Source organism: Sinocyclocheilus rhinocerous, unplaced genomic scaffold (genome assembly GCF_001515625.1).
Source record: "Sinocyclocheilus rhinocerous isolate Xijiao unplaced genomic scaffold, SAMN03320098_v1.1 scaffold419, whole genome shotgun sequence".
Classification (NCBI taxonomy): domain Eukaryota; kingdom Metazoa; phylum Chordata; class Actinopteri; order Cypriniformes; family Cyprinidae; genus Sinocyclocheilus; species Sinocyclocheilus rhinocerous.
Genome location: NW_015653519.1, coordinates 1,874,667 through 1,883,088, shown reverse-complemented (window position 1 = coordinate 1,883,088; position 8,422 = coordinate 1,874,667). Strand labels below are relative to the sequence as shown.

Genomic DNA, 8,422 nt, shown 5'->3' with positions numbered 1-8,422 from the left:
CCAAAGGCCTTGAATAGCATATTCAGGTGTGTTTGATCAGAAAAGGACCTGCACTCCACAGGAAGGGGGGCCTTCAGGAGTAGGACTGCGTACCCCTGCAAGAAGGAGGCCTTTACCGTGGAGAAATTCAAGGCATTCACTTGTGGCGAAGCGCGACAAGGACAAAGTGGGTGGAAAGCAGCCCAGGGAAAGCCCCCTCATGGTGTAGCGTGGCCAAGCAGTCTAAGGCGCTGAATTAAAGCTTAAGTCTCTTCGGGGGTGTGGGTTAGAATCCCACCATTGTCAGGGCAACCTTTTTGGAAGACTCTTGTGGCTGCAATGGCCTAGCAAAGAGCTTTCCTTGGCCACACTCGATAGGTTTCGCGAAGAAGCTCCACAGCTGCCGTTGCCTCTATTTCTGGAGGGTGGAAGGGTCGAAAAGGGCCCACGAAGCACTGCTCTCTGGGGTAGTGTGGCCGAGTGGTCTAAGGCACTGGATTTAGGCTCCAGTCTCTCCGGGCGCGTGGGTTCAAATCCCACCGTTGCCAACAGTGGTTTTAACCAATGGCGGGAGGCCCTGTGTGGACTCGATAAAGGTTTGAAAATATTGTGAGAGCACGCTTTCCCTGACAGCAGCCAGGCCCGCCAGGGACATGCGAGTCAAACAAGATGCCAGCAACACAGCCGAAAGCGTTAACCTTGCTTGGGATCAGGTTTGTTTTACGCAAACAGGATTAGACTGCAGTTTTTCAGCAAAGTCAGCATCGGGGTGGCCATTCCACCGGACGAAGTGGCCAGTGGAACAAGGACCAACAGGGTAGCGTGGACGAGCGGTCTAAGGCGCTGGATTTAGGCTTCAGTCTCTTCGAGTGCGTGGGTTCGAATCCCACTGCTGCCAGGGAAGCCTTGTGGCTGTTGTACTTGAGTGAAGTGATGCTGTGTGCACATCCAAATTCAGCCACTTTTGCTTTCCTTGCTTTTTAGCCAAATCAGTGCTGGAAGCCTGTCCCAGCCTCTGCTCCTTTCTAACAGAGGCACCCTGTTGAAGCAGGGAAACCAATAATTTACAATCATAGTGAAGTTACTTCAAAACAGGAAAAAGAACTTGGATTAAATAACAGCGAAAAGCAATAATTAGTCTAAAAGAATGGAAAAAGCCAATGTAACTCATTGAAAGTTTTGGGTGAAAAAAATTTGGAAAAAATAATTTTGAGTATAACGGCTAATACACAGCTGGCTGCCATTTTCACGACAGTCCAAAAGGCCTTGAATAGCACATTCAGGTGTGTTTGATCAGAAAAGGACTTGCAGTCCACAGGAAGGGGGGCCTTCTGGAGTAGGTCTGCTTACCCCTGCAAGAAGGAGGCCTTTACCATTGAGAAATTCAAGGCATTCGCATGTGGCGAAGCGCGACAAGGACAAAGTTGGTGGAAAACAGCCCGGGGAAAGCCCCCTCATGGGGTGTGGGCCCGCCAGGGACATGTGAGTCAAACAAGATGCCTCCTCCTCTCCCACAGCCGATCGCCTGTTTGCTAAGGCAGGGTCACTCAGTCCTGCTCCTGGGGTCCCGTCCTACCTGTGTGGTTTAATGACTACTTGAGGTTTCGTTGCTGACAATTTGAGTCAATACTGTGTTGATCTGTTCTTCCAAACTCATCTCAGACTTGTTGTGACAGCAACACAGCCGCAAGCGTTAACCTTGCTTAGGATCAGTTTTGTTTTACGAAAACATGATTAGACTGCAGATTTTCAGCAAAGTCGGCATTGGGGCGGCCATTCCACTGGTCGAAGCGGCCCGTGGAACGAGGACTCACGGGTTAGCGTGGCCGAGCGGTCTAAGGCGCTGGATTAAGGCTCCAGTTTCTTCGGTGGGTGTGGGTTTGAATCCCACCGCTGCAAGGGCAGCCTTTTGGCTGCTGTGCTTGAGCGAAGTGACGCTGCATGCACATCCAAATTCAGCCGCTTTTGCTTTCCTTGCTTTTTAGCCAAATCAGTGCTGGACCCTGTCCCAGCCTCTGCTCCCTTCTAACAGAGGCACCCTGTTGAAGCAGGGAAACCAATAATTTACAATCATAGTGAAGTTACTTCAAAACAGGAAAAAGAACTTGAATAAAATAATAGCGAAAAGAATGGAAAAAGCCAATGTAGCATATGGACAAATCAGACTCACCGTTTTTCAGTAGATTTAACAAATCAATTATTCATTAGATTAACAAATAGTCACAGACCCCTCACCCAATAAACATACTGGGTACCAGGATGTCTGCTAATGACACCAGGTCCCTGGTCACCATGGCAACCCCTGCTTACGGCCCCCTCAACAAAGTTACTCAAACTCTCTCTTTGTGTTCACGAACACAGAAACATAGCACCCTACCTCACTAGCTGCCTCTCACCAGCTATTCATACCTTACATGGCCTACACAGCCGTTCCCCATAGAGATAGTTTAACACCTCTGGACGTACTTGCATTTGTCTTGCTCCTTTCTCTCTCTGGTGTTCCCACAAGTGTGCCAGTATGTCGCAGACATTCCACAGACATCCAGCCCTGCCAGCTCACCTGGAAACTTAGCAGAGCACTGTAATGGACATCCTTCAGCTCAAAGCAGCCAACGACCTGCAATGGCAGAGAAAGGAACAGCGAGACTGCGACACAAGTGGACATCTGACACCCAGCCTGAACCACCAGGACCTGACCAGCATCATCATCTCCTTGGCCCACACCCTCAAGGGCCTCAGACAGGAGGTAAATGAGCTGAAGCTGCAAGTCACAGAGTTCTACAGATAACTGACACCTGCTCAACGAGAGAAAGCACAGAACAGATGCAAAGAACCTCACAGAATGGTGCAACAGAAGGAAATCACCAGTCTTCAGGAGGCTCTAACAGCTGCTGGACACCAAGCGCAGCTGGAAAAAGCCATCAGACAGGACTTGGAAAGAGAACTGTTTCACACAAAGTCACTGTTAAAAACAGCGTATGTGGAACTAAATGAGAGCGACACCAGATCTAAGGCCTTAGAAGGCCATCTACATGCAGCCAGAGCTGAAGTCCAAACCCTGACTCAGGAATTCTGCAACATTAAAGAGGAGCTTGACATGGCTCAGAGAGAACTGAAACAGTTCTGCCGACTGCGCATGGACTCACGTAAAAGACAGCCTGCTGAACATCACACCACCAGCAGTGCACGCCCCTTCACCCCTGTACACAGCTACGAAGGGGGGGGGCAAGGACTTGCTGAGCAAGTCCTTGCTCAGCAACAGAGATCCGGAGGACATTAAAGGAACTGATCCTGAGAGTAGCCTCACCAGCAGCTTACAAGCCATCATAATGTAATTCTCAGACCCAGAGTCTGAACACGGACTGATCGCTGCCCTAGACACCAAACAGCGCTGGCATGAAACTCCGAGCCTTTTCCTCCAAAACCTCCATCCTATTGTAAGTCACCATTTAAGCATTATGACCTGCCACACAATGCCTATTCAACAGCTGTGTGACAAGGCCTTCAATGCAAGGCCCTTCTACAGAAAACACATCCCTTGAAACCGGTCGACACCCCAGAAGCAGCCAGACAACGTTGGATGGAGCAACGGGCCCACATGCCCAACAGTGAAACCACCCAACACAACTCAGGTACCACGGATAGCCTACTGACTAATAACATCGACAAACAACCATCTTACCCAGACCAATTCACTTCAGGATGACAGGTGACACAGCCTTGACACCTGCTGCACAAGTCTGACTCAAACTGGTTCTTTTTCATCAACCAACTTCAGCAAAGATCAACTGGAACCTTCAGATTACATCAGACCTCTCTTTCAGACAGATGAGACGTGCAAGTATTCAAACTTAGTTTTATTAATTGATACATTAGTATCATTTGCACCTTTTTTACAAAGGTGTGTTTGAACTAAGAAAGAAGATGTTTCCTTCAGGCTGTAGATCTGCTGAATATCCAATGGTCCCATAGCTTCATGCTTTATTTCTCTTCTCTTTACTGCCTAAGCTTTAATCCTGTTCCTATACCAACTGTATGTGTGTGTGTGTGTGTATGTTAGACTAGTTTAAGTGTTTATGTAGTTAATAACGTCTTACTGGTATCACACCTGAGGTTGTTCATTGTTTGCCCATAATCGCAGTCCCTAATCATGCAAATATTTGCTACATGCTCTGTGTAGTATTGTACAGTAAGAAAGTTATTTCCCTTAACCAGGAAATTAACGTTCTTAGAATTGACAGACAGTTGACCCTGAGAGGTCAAGTAAATACTTACAGCGGATCTAAATATTTATAATTAATTTTAACTAGTTATGATTAATTATGCAAATTCCCCCTTTGAGCTGATTCGCTACACCAATGTAACTCATTGAAAGTTTTGGGTGAAAAAAATAATTTTGAGTGTAACGGCTAATACACAGATGGCTGCCATTTTCACGACAGCCCCAAAGGCCTTGAATAGCACATTCAGGTGTGTTTGATCAGAAAAGGACCTGCAGTCCACAGGAAGGGGGGCCTTCAGGAGTAGGACTGCGTACCCCTGCAAGAAGGAGGCCTTTACCGTGGAGAAATTTAAGGCATTCGCTTGTGGCGAAGCGCGACAAGCACAAAGTTGGTGGAAAGCAGCCCGGGGAAAGCCCCCTCATGGGGTAGAGTGGCCAAGCAGTCTAAGGCGCTGGATTAAGGCTCCACTCTTTCTGGGGGCGTGGGTTCAAATCCCAATGCTGCCAGCAGTGGTTTTAACCAAGGGCGGGAGGCCCTGCGTTGGCCTCACTAACACCTCTTCCAGCAGCAGCCTAGTTTTCCCAGGAGGTCTCCCATCCAGGTACTGACCAGGCTCAGTGGGTAACCAGTCTTGGGCTACAGGGTGATATGGCTGCCAGTAACTCATTGAAAGTTTTGGGTGAAAAAAATTTGGAAATTTTTTTTTTGAGTTTAACAGCTGTAGGGTATCAGATTGAATAAGACAATTTAAGATTCGATGAAGACCATGGTTGAAACACGAGGAGCCGAATTCCACAGAAAGGCCCAAGACAACAGGATGTTCATAAATCAGATCCTAGCGCCAGCCAGTCTGAAGCAAGCCTAATCAACCAACTCTTTCACAGAACAGCTTGCAACATTAACACAAAAGAACAACTCAGAAAGGAGATTGTCAAATTTGGGGCAAGTAACCAAGATTAATGGTAAAAGACACAGCATATCATGACCATCACATGAGGAAAATCATTCGGACCATGTGACTGATAAGATAACATTTGATTTATGTATTGGGAGGAGAAATATACAACACCCCGAGCAAAGACAATATCTAATTGGTCAAGGCACCATTTGGGATGTGTCCAACAGCCTGGTTTAAATACTCAGGACACCATCAAGCTATGCTTCAAGTCATCGCTTCTAGCCTTTAGTCATGCTTTTAGGTTTTTCCTTGCCTTTTTGCCACAGCATTTTGACGCTGCTTTTTAGCGCTCTTTGAGCGTGCTCTGGCTTACACGCCAGCAGCTCCTCTAAAACCATGAGGAGAAAACCCATCTAGTCTCGTTACTTCTATTCATCTACTTTAATGTATTTTCTTTTCCGTTGAGAGTTTCGTGTTATGAGTTAAGTTTTACAGCAACAACGTGCCTCCGAGGTCACCTCGAGTCTGTGACTGCCTCAAAACTTCAACCAGCCCACAACTCCGCATCTTCAGCCAACGCCCAACCACTGGCTTCCCAAGATGTCACTTCAACGACTACTGAACCTCCAGCCAATCAGCAACCTCGGGAAACCCCCTTTTCAGCAAAGACGACAAGGGAACTCCTTTACACAGGCAACGCAAGTACCTCCAGATTCTAGCTGAACTGGTGCATTTAATATAAATTTTAACCTCATTGAGAAACTCAAGGCGAGGGTTAATTAAATGATTGATGGTTGTTCAGGGTGTTCATGTGTTAGATTAGTCTATATGTCTTAGATTTATCCAATAAAGCCTTATTTATATTGAAAAGAGAAGTATCTTGTGTTTTGTGCTTAAACTGACGATCTTGTTACTGTGCTAATAAATAGTGTTTTCACTATACTTTGGATATTAATATCCATTGCATAATTGATGTTATGCGGCTCGTTCAAAGAATTGCTGGCCGACTCAGTGATCAGCCTTAAAACCGTGATTCTGTCCAAATTCCCTATAAAATCTTAAACGATTCCCTTTGAGCTAAACTGATCTGTTTTCCTTACATATATTGATGGAGAATGCTGGCAGTTTAATCTATATTGTGAGCATAAACCAAGTTATTTCCTCTTTTCTATTGCTGCAGATGAAAGTTTAGAAGCTTCCGAGTCGAGACTAGTGTGTGACGTAAGCAGCACGCGACCGCTTCAATGAATGAACGCAGAGAAGGCTGTAACTCGAGTCAGCCTCGCCATTGTTAAACTGCAGTAAGTGAACTTAAAGTTAACATCTGAGATTGTACAATAAGGTCGAAATTGAGCGTGTTCCTCATTTTCTGTAATGCCTTGTTTATAGCTGAACTGATTTCATTGCGTGTTCCAGTGTCATTCAATAGCTATACTCCCTGTCAGGGAATCTCAGTCACCGTTAGCTGAACGGAGCTAAACTGCAGTAAATAAAAGGGAAATAAATCGGTGGATAAAGAATATTTTTGAGCGTATTCCTCAATCTATTTATCAAAGCCTTATTATTCATAGTTTGTTTGTCTATGCGTGTCCCATGCCAAATCAACTTTGATTCCCTGGGTTAAACATTAGAGAATAATGCTTGCCTGTTTGTGTCTGTCCACAACCTGTTGTGTTTACGTGCCCAGAGAAACTGGCACGGAGATTTAAAATCCGCCAAGATCGCTATCACTGTTTCCCTTAACTGCAGCATGAAGCTGCAATTTGAATCAAGTTAAATTTAACTCCGAACGAACTGAGAGTTTAAGCGCCACATTGCAAAACCAACTAATAGCGGTGTTGTTATTTGTACAGTGTTGAAATGCGCCGACATGTCATGTTACATGCTTAACAGTACTTGCAATGCAACCATTCACATGCTAGTCCACTAGTTTGTTTTGGTTGCCACAGTTACGATCGTGACACAGAAGTCTTAACCTACTTCCAGAGCAACTCTGAACTGCGCACACCGACACCATTGTAAACAAACTCCATGGTGTTGCTAAGTTAACGAAACAGTTGTGTTTACATTGAAGTCTATGCTAAAGCCATTAGCCTCAAAGGTTAGCAGTTAGCATTAACATCCAGTGGTTGAATGCAGTGTCTGTTTGGGCAACGCTAAAGTGATTTAACCCTTTAAACATCTCAACTAATACACTTGTTGTTCTCTTTCTCTCTCCAATTTCTCCCTTTTCTCACTTCTTACCACTTATTTACATTTTACTAGAAAGGGAAATACTGACTCACAATTATTAATTGTGCCAAATCCAAATTTAATTAAACATTAAATTTATTTGGAATCATTCAAATTTCTCCCTTGCTTCTAGTATTCTCTTTTGGGCCTAATCATTTTAGGTACAAATAAGCCTTGAACTTTGAAAGTTTAAGTTAACTTATTCTACCTAGTTGATGTATTACCTATATCAATAAATTCTTTACAGACTCACACTTATACTCATTACTTTATTGCATTTTACCCCCTCACTGTTTTGCTTAAACTCTAAGTCAGTATTTTTAATTTATCGAGTTCCTCCTTTATTTAATTAAATTTTTGCTTATTTTGCCCATTTATTACTTTTTAATTTGACTTTGTCTTACCATTTCCTTTCCACTGTATCCTAGCTTGGGAACTACACACCTGAGCCTTAATAGGAGACATTGTTATCCCTCACTATGAGTGTGTGTTTGGGCAACGATAAAGTGATTTAACCCTTTAAACATCTCAACTAATACACTTGTTGTTCTCTTTCTCTCTCCAATTTCTCCCTTTTCTCACTTCTTACCACTTATTTACATTTTACTAGAAAGGGAAATACTGACTCACAATTATTAATTGTGCCAAATTCAAATTTAATTAAAACATTAAATTTATTTGGAATCATTCAAATTTCTCCCTCAGATCATTTCATATGATCATTACTTATATTCTCTTTTGGGACTAATCATTTTAGGTACAAATAACCCTTGAACTTTGAAAGTTTAAGTTAACTTATTCTACCTAGTTGATGTATTACCGATATCAATAAATTCTTTACAGACTCACACTTATACTCATTACTTTATTGCATTTTACCCCCTCACTGTTTTGCTTAAACTAAGTCAGTATTTTTAATTTATCGAGTTCCTCTAATTAAATTTTTGCTTATTTTGCCCATTTATTACTTTTTAATTTGACTTTGTCTTACCATTTCCTTTCCACTGTATCCTAGCTTGGGAACTACACACCTGAGCCTTAATAGGAGACATTGTTATCCCTCACTATGAGTTCAAATAAATTAGAAAGA

General features: G+C 43.6%; 1 non-coding gene across 1 annotated transcript; it reads left to right on the top strand.

The window, feature by feature from the left end:
• The first annotated feature begins 445 nt into the window (after positions 1-445).
• On the top strand, positions 446-527 carry trnal-uag (transfer RNA leucine (anticodon UAG)). Its single transcript has one exon. It is a non-coding gene; the product is annotated as a tRNA-Leu (tRNA).
• The last annotated feature ends 7,895 nt before the right edge of the window (positions 528-8,422 follow it).